Source organism: Malania oleifera, chromosome 1 (assembly GCF_029873635.1).
Source record: "Malania oleifera isolate guangnan ecotype guangnan chromosome 1, ASM2987363v1, whole genome shotgun sequence".
NCBI lineage: Eukaryota > Viridiplantae > Streptophyta > Magnoliopsida > Santalales > Ximeniaceae > Malania > Malania oleifera.
This window is the reverse complement of record NC_080417.1, coordinates 14854079-14863750: the sequence shown is the minus strand read 5'-3', so window position 1 is coordinate 14863750 and position 9672 is coordinate 14854079.

Here is a 9672-nt window from a genome sequence, read left to right as displayed (position 1 = left end):
GCTCTATTGCTGCTTGTGATGCTAGAATGCAATGACATGATACTATATTTATGCATGTTGCTAACTTATAATGCAATGATATATTGCTATTAATATGCATGCTGCTAACTTATGATTATATGTATGCATTTTTTATTTTTTTATTTTTTGTGTAATGTATGAAACACACAATGGTGATGCATGAGATGTATGGTAACGCGTGAAATGCATGACAATACATGAGATGCATGGTAATACATGAAATACATGAGATGTATGGTAATGCATGGAATGCATGACAATGCATGGATCTTTTCTCCTAATGATCTCATCTTTGGTCTCTACATGAAATTCGCCACATTTGAATGGATCTGTAATGGATCTTGGCTTAATCTTCTTTATTCATCCGGTCATGAAAGTGATCGACTCAGCTCAAAAATCGCAAAATCTGCCCCAGTTGAATGGACCTACAACTGATCTTGACTCTGATTTCCTATTCCAATCCGATAAGAAAGTGCTTGAATGGGACCTACTGAGACTCAACTCGGAATTTGCCCCAGTTAAATTCATCTGCCACCGATCTTGACTCTATTGTTGGATTCCTTTTGAACTTGACATAACATTTGCTGCTCTTTCTCCACAAGGATCTTCTTTATAGAAATTTCTGGTGATTCTGAAACTCTTTGACTATCCATCCTTTTTTAATGCTCTAAAGAATAAGAAGGGTTCCTCTTTTTTTTTTTTTTAAGGAACAAGGAATGATTATGCAACTCTGACATCAACTTGCTAAATCAAAAGGCCATTTGCACAAAATAAATGTTTTACCATGTTTCAATGCTATCATAGGAAAAATTCATGCCAGTATTCAAAAGTCATGTAACGTTGATTTCCCAGCTTAGATGACTGTCATTCTCTTCAACTGCCCCTGTTTCATCAACTCATGCTTTGATCTCAAGATGGTCTTTAAGACTCGGGATGAAACGTAGGCTTAAGGATGTAGGATTTCAGAATAAAAGGGAAACTAAGGCTCAAAAATACCACCCCAAATAATGTTTTATGCTCCCAGTTCGAGTTGAGGCGTTTTGCAAGATGTTGACCGAACTTGTTATTTAAACAAGCTGCCTACGTACCTTTTCAGAATCAGGTCATTACGTAGTTCAGACTCAGTATTGGGTCTGACAAATTATTAGAGACAACAATGTATACCAATCTGGTCAGGACTTTCATTTGGACCGTAATGTAGGCTAAGGGTATAGGTTAAAGAAGAAAGGAGTTACATAAGGCTCAAAATCATCAATTTCATCAAGGGTAATTTGGTCAAAGATCACATATGTAGTAAGTCTCTTATTTTCTTTCTTCCTCTTCTTCTTTCTTTTTCCATTTGCTTTTACTGCTCCCTTTTGTTTTTCTCTTTCATGAAGGGATTTTGTCATTTTTGTTTGGACTTCATTTGGGACTAATCCTTTAAAATTTCCCCAGTGTAGGGTGTGATCCTTTGACGGGTTAATCAATAAATGAATTTTTCAGGCTCAAAAGGGCTTACAAGAGATTTCTTCTTTGAATTTCTTTTGGATAGCAGAAAAATGGCCTGCCATCATTTTGGTAATGATTATTGTCTCAAATGATTTGCCAAACGCTAAGGGACCCAAACCCAGGTTAGCATTCTGGTGATCTGACTTTTAAGAAAAAGCTGGTTTAACATTCAGGCTCAATTTGGTTAACAAATGGTAAATCATTGTTTGGGTTCTTTTCAAGGATGACTGGTCAACCAAAGAGGGTCATCCATCATTTGATCAAAACATGAGTGATTAATTGATAGGAAATTATCGGAACAGCCCAGCCACTTCGTTGAATTCCTTAGAAAGTAAAAATAACGTTTGAATTCAGTGATTGTTTCATCCTTTATCATCTCTTTCTAGCTCATGAACACTGGCAATATTACTTTCCCTATTCGGCATGAAACATAAGCAAACAGAATTTGGCAATTGGACTTATGATGCAAGTGAGATAACTAAATGCATAATTCATTTTATTGAATATAGAAAATATTCCGAGACACAGGCATCCACGGATTACAAAAAGCAGATAACACTGGAAAACAAAAAAACATTAATTGAAAAGGACTAGATAGTCAAAAGTTCGGTACTCCATCATTTCAGCCTTGGTGGATAACGACTGAAACCATTGATTTGGGAACCTCCTGGATATGTCAACCACTTCCTTCCTCGTGTTTGGGCAAAGGATTCCCCTGGACTCCTGGTTGCTTGTCATCAAAAGCTAACCATCCTGCATCTCTTAAGGATTGCACCTTATGCTTGAAAGCCCAACAACGGTCAATGGTATGGCCGGGAGAGTTAGCATGGTACTCACAACGAACCCCAGGATCATACCACTGTGGAAGAGGGTTCGCAATGGGCATTCCAGGGATTGCAGATACCATCCCCCTTTCCCGCAGCTGAGGAAATAATTCGGCATATGTCATAGGAATAGGGTCCACCCTTCGGAAGTTTCTGGTCACAAACCTATCTTGCGTTTGCTGGTTCGGTGGACCAGAGTGAACAATCTGGGGCCTTGTGCCTGTATGCGTCGTTTGATTTACCATGGGCTCAAAACCAAAGTTTTTCTTGGGCTATTGGTTCCCACCTCTAGTGTACTGATTCTTCCAATTAAACTGCCCCTGTATCATTTGCGCTTCTTCCTCTTTCTTCATATTAGTCCACCTTTTGCCTAAACCAGTTTCTGTGCCGCTATCCTTGACTAGGCCTGCCTTGATATCGCCTTCAATTCTTCCTCCCGCAGCCACAATATCCATAAAATCATGGGGAGTTGCTCCCCGAAGGTGCGTACGGTAGGGGTCCTTTAGTGTGCTCACAAACAAGGAGATAGCCTCTCGGTCACTCACCGGGGGGTCCACTTGGATCGACATATCCCTCCACCTATAAGCATATTCTCTTAATGTTTCGGTGGATTTCTTCTCCATCTCTTGTAGAGTCATGCGATCAGGCGCCATTTCCGTCACATGGCGGTAGTGAGTAACAAAGGCGTTGGCCAAGTCCTTCCAAGTGCGGACCCGAGCCTTATCTTGCTGAATGTACCAACGGATGGCGGACCCAGTCAAACTGCTTTGAAAGCAATGCATCATTAGTTTTTCATCGTCTGAGTATGCGGCCATTGCTTGGCAGTACATCACTAAATGTGTTCTAGGGCACCGAGTCCCGTCAAACTTTTCAAAGTCTGGCATTTTGAACTTTGGCGGCAGGGTGACTTTCGGCACAAAGCAAAGGTCATTTGGATTAACTGAATCGAAAGTATTAGAACCTTCCATTGCTTTTAAGCGCTCTTCTAATACGTCACAGCGACGCTCAGCCTCAGATTTGCTTATTCCCATATCAGATGGTACTAATGGAGGAGTTCCTACCACTGGGAACCCCTGTGCTGGCATAGCAGGGATGAAAGGAGGCATATTTGGCGGTGGACCCCCCATAACGCCAGGTGGCGGAATTGATGTTTGTCCATGATCTGGGGTGAATCCTGGGGGATGAGCGGGGTCCATATCTACTTCGGGATCAACATGCACTGCCTTTCCCTTGTTCATCAATAACTCCAGAACCTTACTTATCTTGTCATTTATCTCTTCTTGTCCTTGTTCTAGACCCAGGACTCTATTTTCCAATTGTTCGCTCATTTTTCTCGCTTTTCGCCTCGTATTGTACTGATGCGTGGTGGTCTCAATTATTGCTTTATATTACTCAAACTACCTCTTCAATTAGGAACTGAAAACCAAAGAATTTCCCTTTTTTAGAACCATGAATGCACAATTATGTACTGCATGAGTGAAAGTGTTTTGATGCATGATCAGGGTATGCAATGGGTGTTTATGCATGGATGCAACTAGTGCACTTATATATACAAACAAAGATATAAACATGCATGCAGCCTATTGTGCATGACTATGTATGAAATGAAATGCATGAATATGATGTCCTAAATTACTACTTAGTTAGAATTCTAGAAAAATCCCACTAATGAAACAGGTCAAGATTAACATGACCATTGATGGACCACGATTTCAATTCAATTTCTCCCTTACCCACTCATTTCCTAATTAACGGTCCATGAACCTCAGGTTTTATGAAGGGTCAGATTATGTTATGAGGTTGGGGTTGACCCAGGCTAGTCAACCCGTAGGATTCATTCAATGTGGATTTGTGGACTTTAGTGTGTACTTGGGCCTCAAGTATATTAAAATATGGGCTTCATTATATTTCATGGTGGGATCAGGCCCTAGTTTTAAAAGGATTTGGGCTTAGATTGTTTAGAAAATATTGGCCCAGATTTTTAGGGTAATAGGGCCAAAGACCATTTTTGAAAACTGGGTTTGACCCCTTTTGGAAAATTGGGTCTGGGCCAAATTTTTTCTTAGGAAAAGGTTGGGCCTATACTTGTTATTTCTCAAAAAATTGGGCCCGAGCTATTTGAAAAGGGTTGGGCCGACCCATATTTTAAAATAGTTGGGCCAAGTGCTTCATTTTGAAAGGATGGGCCTTTGTCTCATTACTGGACTTTTTCTAAATACTGGCTAAGTAGTATGTATGCCTAAATGTATGTCAAATACATGATATAATACAAAGTATTCCCCAACATATATACAACACACTATTCATGGAGAAGGATGTGGCTCCTGTCCCAACCTAGGGTAGGTACACATATATAGGGTTGTTCATGGCTCTATCCTAGTTAAGGGAAAACTATGGACAAGTACGTGTGGGTAGGCTCTAATCCCTATTGACAAAAAGGTTCCCAATTTGAAATTTCATCCTCCCCCATAGGGGTCCGGACAAAACTCGCATTGAGCGGGGTGGTTCGCGGGTCCCATCAAGCTTAAGCTACGAAGGGACAAACGCTATTACACCCCTATCTAATCTTAGCAGGTAAAGCTCGGGTATAGAGCGTGAGAGTGTGTGAATTCAAATTTTAATTTAATCCCACTATCCCCTCATTTATTCACATGCTATAAACAATATGGAAACAAGATATCTACCATTAATATATATATATTCAAAAGATAAGGAAACACAATATATGCAATTAATATGTTTATTCACAAAAAATTTAGAAACAAAAGAATAAGGAAACAAAATATTTACGATTTAATATACAAAATATCTATAATTACTATACTTATTCGAAATATCTTACAATTAATATGCTTTTTCAAAGTATTTGGAAACAAAATATCTACATTGAATATTCAAAAAAATTAGGAAACAAAATATTTTTAATTAATTAAGGTTATTTACAAATTATGGAAGTAAAATATATACAATTAATCAAAGTTATTTACGAATTATAATATTCACAAAATAAGGAGTAATTAAAAGATTTATTAAATTTGAACTTGGGATAATTTCTAATTAATTATTGGCTTGACTCTCTAAGTGGGTTCCCCAGCGGAGTCGCCAAGCTGTCGCGACGTCCCCGGGAGCGCGTGTGCCCCGGGTGGCGAAATTAAAATCATTTTTAATATTTTCATAGAAAAATCATGGAAAAGGTCGGAGTCGCCACTAACCTTTAGTGCGGTTAGAACACATGATTACTACCCCGTTAGGGGTAGAATCGGTCTACATTACCAGAGTTGGGGTCGGGAGTTCGGTTACGCGAGGGGAAGGTACGAACACCCCCTACGCGCCCGTTCTTACGAACGGTACCTAATTAATTTGAAATTATCCGTAAGTTAATCTAATAATTCTTTAAATTACTCCTTTTTATGAATTTATAAATACATGTAAAAAATAAATAAATAAAATAATAAATAAATGAAGATAATATATACATATATATTCCCTCAGAGCTTAGGGTACGTGATGCCCGAAGGCTCATACCCCCGCAATAAAATCATAGGGATAAAAATCGAAAATAATTTACACAAATACACTCCCAAAATTTGGAAATTTTATAGGTTTTTTTTAGGAAAATACTAATATGAGAGGTTTTAATATATGGTAACAGGATAATAAACAACACATACCTACTAAAATATTATGAATGTCAAGATAAGTAACTAGGTACCATAATACTATATATATTAATATACTAAGGATATTATAAAAAGTAATACTTTATATATTAAAAGGCTAAAAATGCCCTAATAGGTAATATTAGATGTCCTAAAGATACCATATTAAATAGTTCCCTATACGTTAAAATTCTAAAAATACCCTAATAAGTGATACTAAATAGCAACGTAGTAATAATACCATATATATACCTAAAATACTATAATGAGTTATGTATACTAAAATATCAATAAAAATATATACATAAAAAAAAGAATAATATCTTAATAATTACTATCATGTGAGTATACCAAATATATAACATAGTATATAATACTAAGAATACCATAATAATATCATATATGTACTAAAATACTAAAACACAAACAAATACCATAGTAATATAACATCATATTAATAATGAGAACCCTATCACAATAATAAACTGGAACCCTACATATATACCTAAACAAACAATAACGCCCAAAAAAAAAAATAAGTATTATGATAATAAGAATATTAAACACATAATGGACACACAAAACGAAAACCCTAGAAACGAATATCAAACATTATGAACAACATACACCTTATAACATGAACATTAATATTTTAATGAATACAACCACAACCCTAATATTAGGTATACAACTTGACTATTATATACTCAAATAAATACAACATTTAAATACCAAAACTCATATTTAAACTTTAAAACTCTTATGTCATTATGATTCATGCCACAAGATTTCAAACTTTAACTATTAAAATAAATATCCACAGTAAAGATTCTACAACCATATCTAATGTTTAAGAATAAATGAATGAATAAATAGACATTAACAAGTATCATAAAAACTAAACTTAATGTATATATATAATAAAATCATGACCACAAGATTTAATTTTTAAATATTGAAATAAGCCCCTAACAAGAATCCTACAAAACAGAGAACAAACAAATTAGTATTTACCTTAATAATAATAATAATAAAACAAAACAATGGGTGATATCAAAATAGAAATAAAAAAAATAAGAATATTTACAGTGAACCCAAAATAAACAGGGGCTCGTGCACTGTGTGTGTTGTGGCAGGCGTGTAGAGAATTACCTGGGAGAAGCCGGAGTTCTGGGTGCCGGTGTAACTGGAGTAGTGACCAGTAGCAGAGGAGGTTCTATGGGGGTGCAGATGGGTGTTGCCGGGACCTGAGGGGCTGCAAGGTCCGCCGGAGTCTGTAGGGCTGGTTGGAACAGAGGAACTGCACGGGAGTGGCTGCAGAACCAGCAGGAGGCTTGCTGTTGCTGTGCTGGCCGTGGAGCTTGGCTGCGGCTGTGCTCGGCTGTGGTTGCAGCGGCTGTTGGATGTGGCCGAGAGGCAGAGGCTGGAGTTGGGGCTATGCTCGGTTGTTGGTTCTGGTTGATGGTGTCTCGGGTGTGCTGGAACTGAATGGTGGCTGTGGCTCGGAAGCAGTAGCCTCGGGCAGTTGCAGGGAATGGAGCAGAGCTGCCGTGTTCTGACGGTTGTAGGGGCTTCCAGAGAGAATAAGAGAATGAAAGAGGGCCGGAGATGAGCAAGGAGAGGAGCAGAGGGAGGCTGGGCTAGACTGGAACAGGGGAGTTTTGTGGAAAAGAAGAAGAGGAAGAAGATGGAAGAGTTTTTTTTTTTTTTTTTTTTGGGTCTGCGCCTCTGCGCTGCCGGCTGTGGCTGCCCCCCCTTTAGAAGCCAAAAGAGACCCCCTTTTTAAAAAAAAAATTTTAGAAACCCTAATTTCCTATTTCCTTTTTGGTTTATTGCATTTTATTACACATTTTTTTTTCTTTTGGAAATAATATAGATGAGTATAACTACTAATATGGTAATAATAATAATAATAATAATAATAATAATAATAATAATAATAATAATAATAATAATAATAAGGTAAAAATAAAAATAATAATAAAATAATAGTAATAAATAAATAATAATAATAATGATAGTAAAAATACTAATATTAAAAATAATGTCAATAATAATGAAAATAATAAATAATGATAATAATAATAATAAACAATATAAATAAAAATAAAAGTAATAATAATAATACTAATGAAAAATAATAATAATAATAAATAAAATAATAGTAATAATAGTAATAAAAAATACTAATAATAATGATAATAAAAATTAAAAATAATAATGAAAAAAATAAATAATAATAATAATAAAATAGAAGTAAAAATAAGTAATAATAATAATACTAATGAAAAATACTCCTAATAGTAATAATAATAATAATAATGAAAATAAGAGGGGACCCATTGTTCTATTTGGCTAGGGCAAAAATAGGGTGTCTACACAACTGATATAAAATTTGCATACAAATTAATGTTTCTTATAGAAAGAAGATGTGTACACAATGAAGCTCTAAAATGCACTCACACAAGATATGAATTAAGCTCGAGTGAGTATGTGAGGTTTTTCTCTCAAAAATATATATATGAAATAGTATGAGAGTAAATGATGATGATGATCTTTGATCTAAATAAAAGATATTCAATAAGTGTTTTTTCAAAGATTTGTAACTTAAATAATATCTCCTAAAATATTTCTCAAAAATAAAGTGTAGGAGATGTTGGAGATTTCGCTTACAAAAATAGTTATGCAATAGGCACAATGTAAGCCTTTGAATCTTGCAATGAATATGCAAATACTCACAAGCTATGAAGAGTTTTCGCAACAAATATTTATCGAAGAAATAATATGGGAAAAACTCAAAAATTTCTCTCAGAATGATTTTCAAAAACAAAGGCTTAAGTAAAAGTAAAATGCTTTGAAAATAAAATATATGCCCTAATAAACACTTCTTTCAACAATCTCTTAAAAACAATTGATTGGCAAACAAGGGAGTGAAAGAACAAAAAAATCCTTTCTTAAATATGATTTTGAAATGAATGAGAGTAAGAGAGTATGACAATAAGTTTTGAAGATGAAAATATAACAAAATATTTGAGGGAGTTTTTCAACTAATCATCTTTCTAATTTTTCTTATGAATGAGGTATACATAGAGTCTTGAAAATTTTTGAATGTTAGGGACACAGAGGATATTTTTAAATTTTTTTATTAAAAAAATGAATTTTAAGCGCTGAAAAATGGACCAACCAGAGAGGTTCGGTCGGCTGATGCTAGCGTCGATTGGCTGTTCTCACAGACTAATTTTGAATTTTTCACTGGGTTCGGTCTATCGAGCAAAGGGCTAGTTGGCCGACCTAAGGTGATTTTCCTTTCTTCGTAAGTTCAGTCAGCTGGCCAAATGACAAGTAGGCTGAGCCTTGAAGGCCAGTCAGCTGAGGCTATTTTGATCTTAAAAGGTCGGCCAGCTAGGGAATGTAGAAAAGCCAAGTTTTGAGGTTGATTGACTATGCAAGCTAAGTTCAAAAGATGGTCGGTCGATTGAACCTAGTCAAACTTTGACTTTTGGCTTAAGGTGTTGTCGGTCGACTAAGTTGATTATAACTTGAACTGGTCGGTTGACCAAAGTCAGTGAATCCCTCAAATTTTGCCTTGATTTTGACCCTAAAGCTATTTTAAAACCTTTGTATGATTTTAACTTTTATGAAAAAGGTTTTTGATGAAAGGATATGTCCCTTAAGGT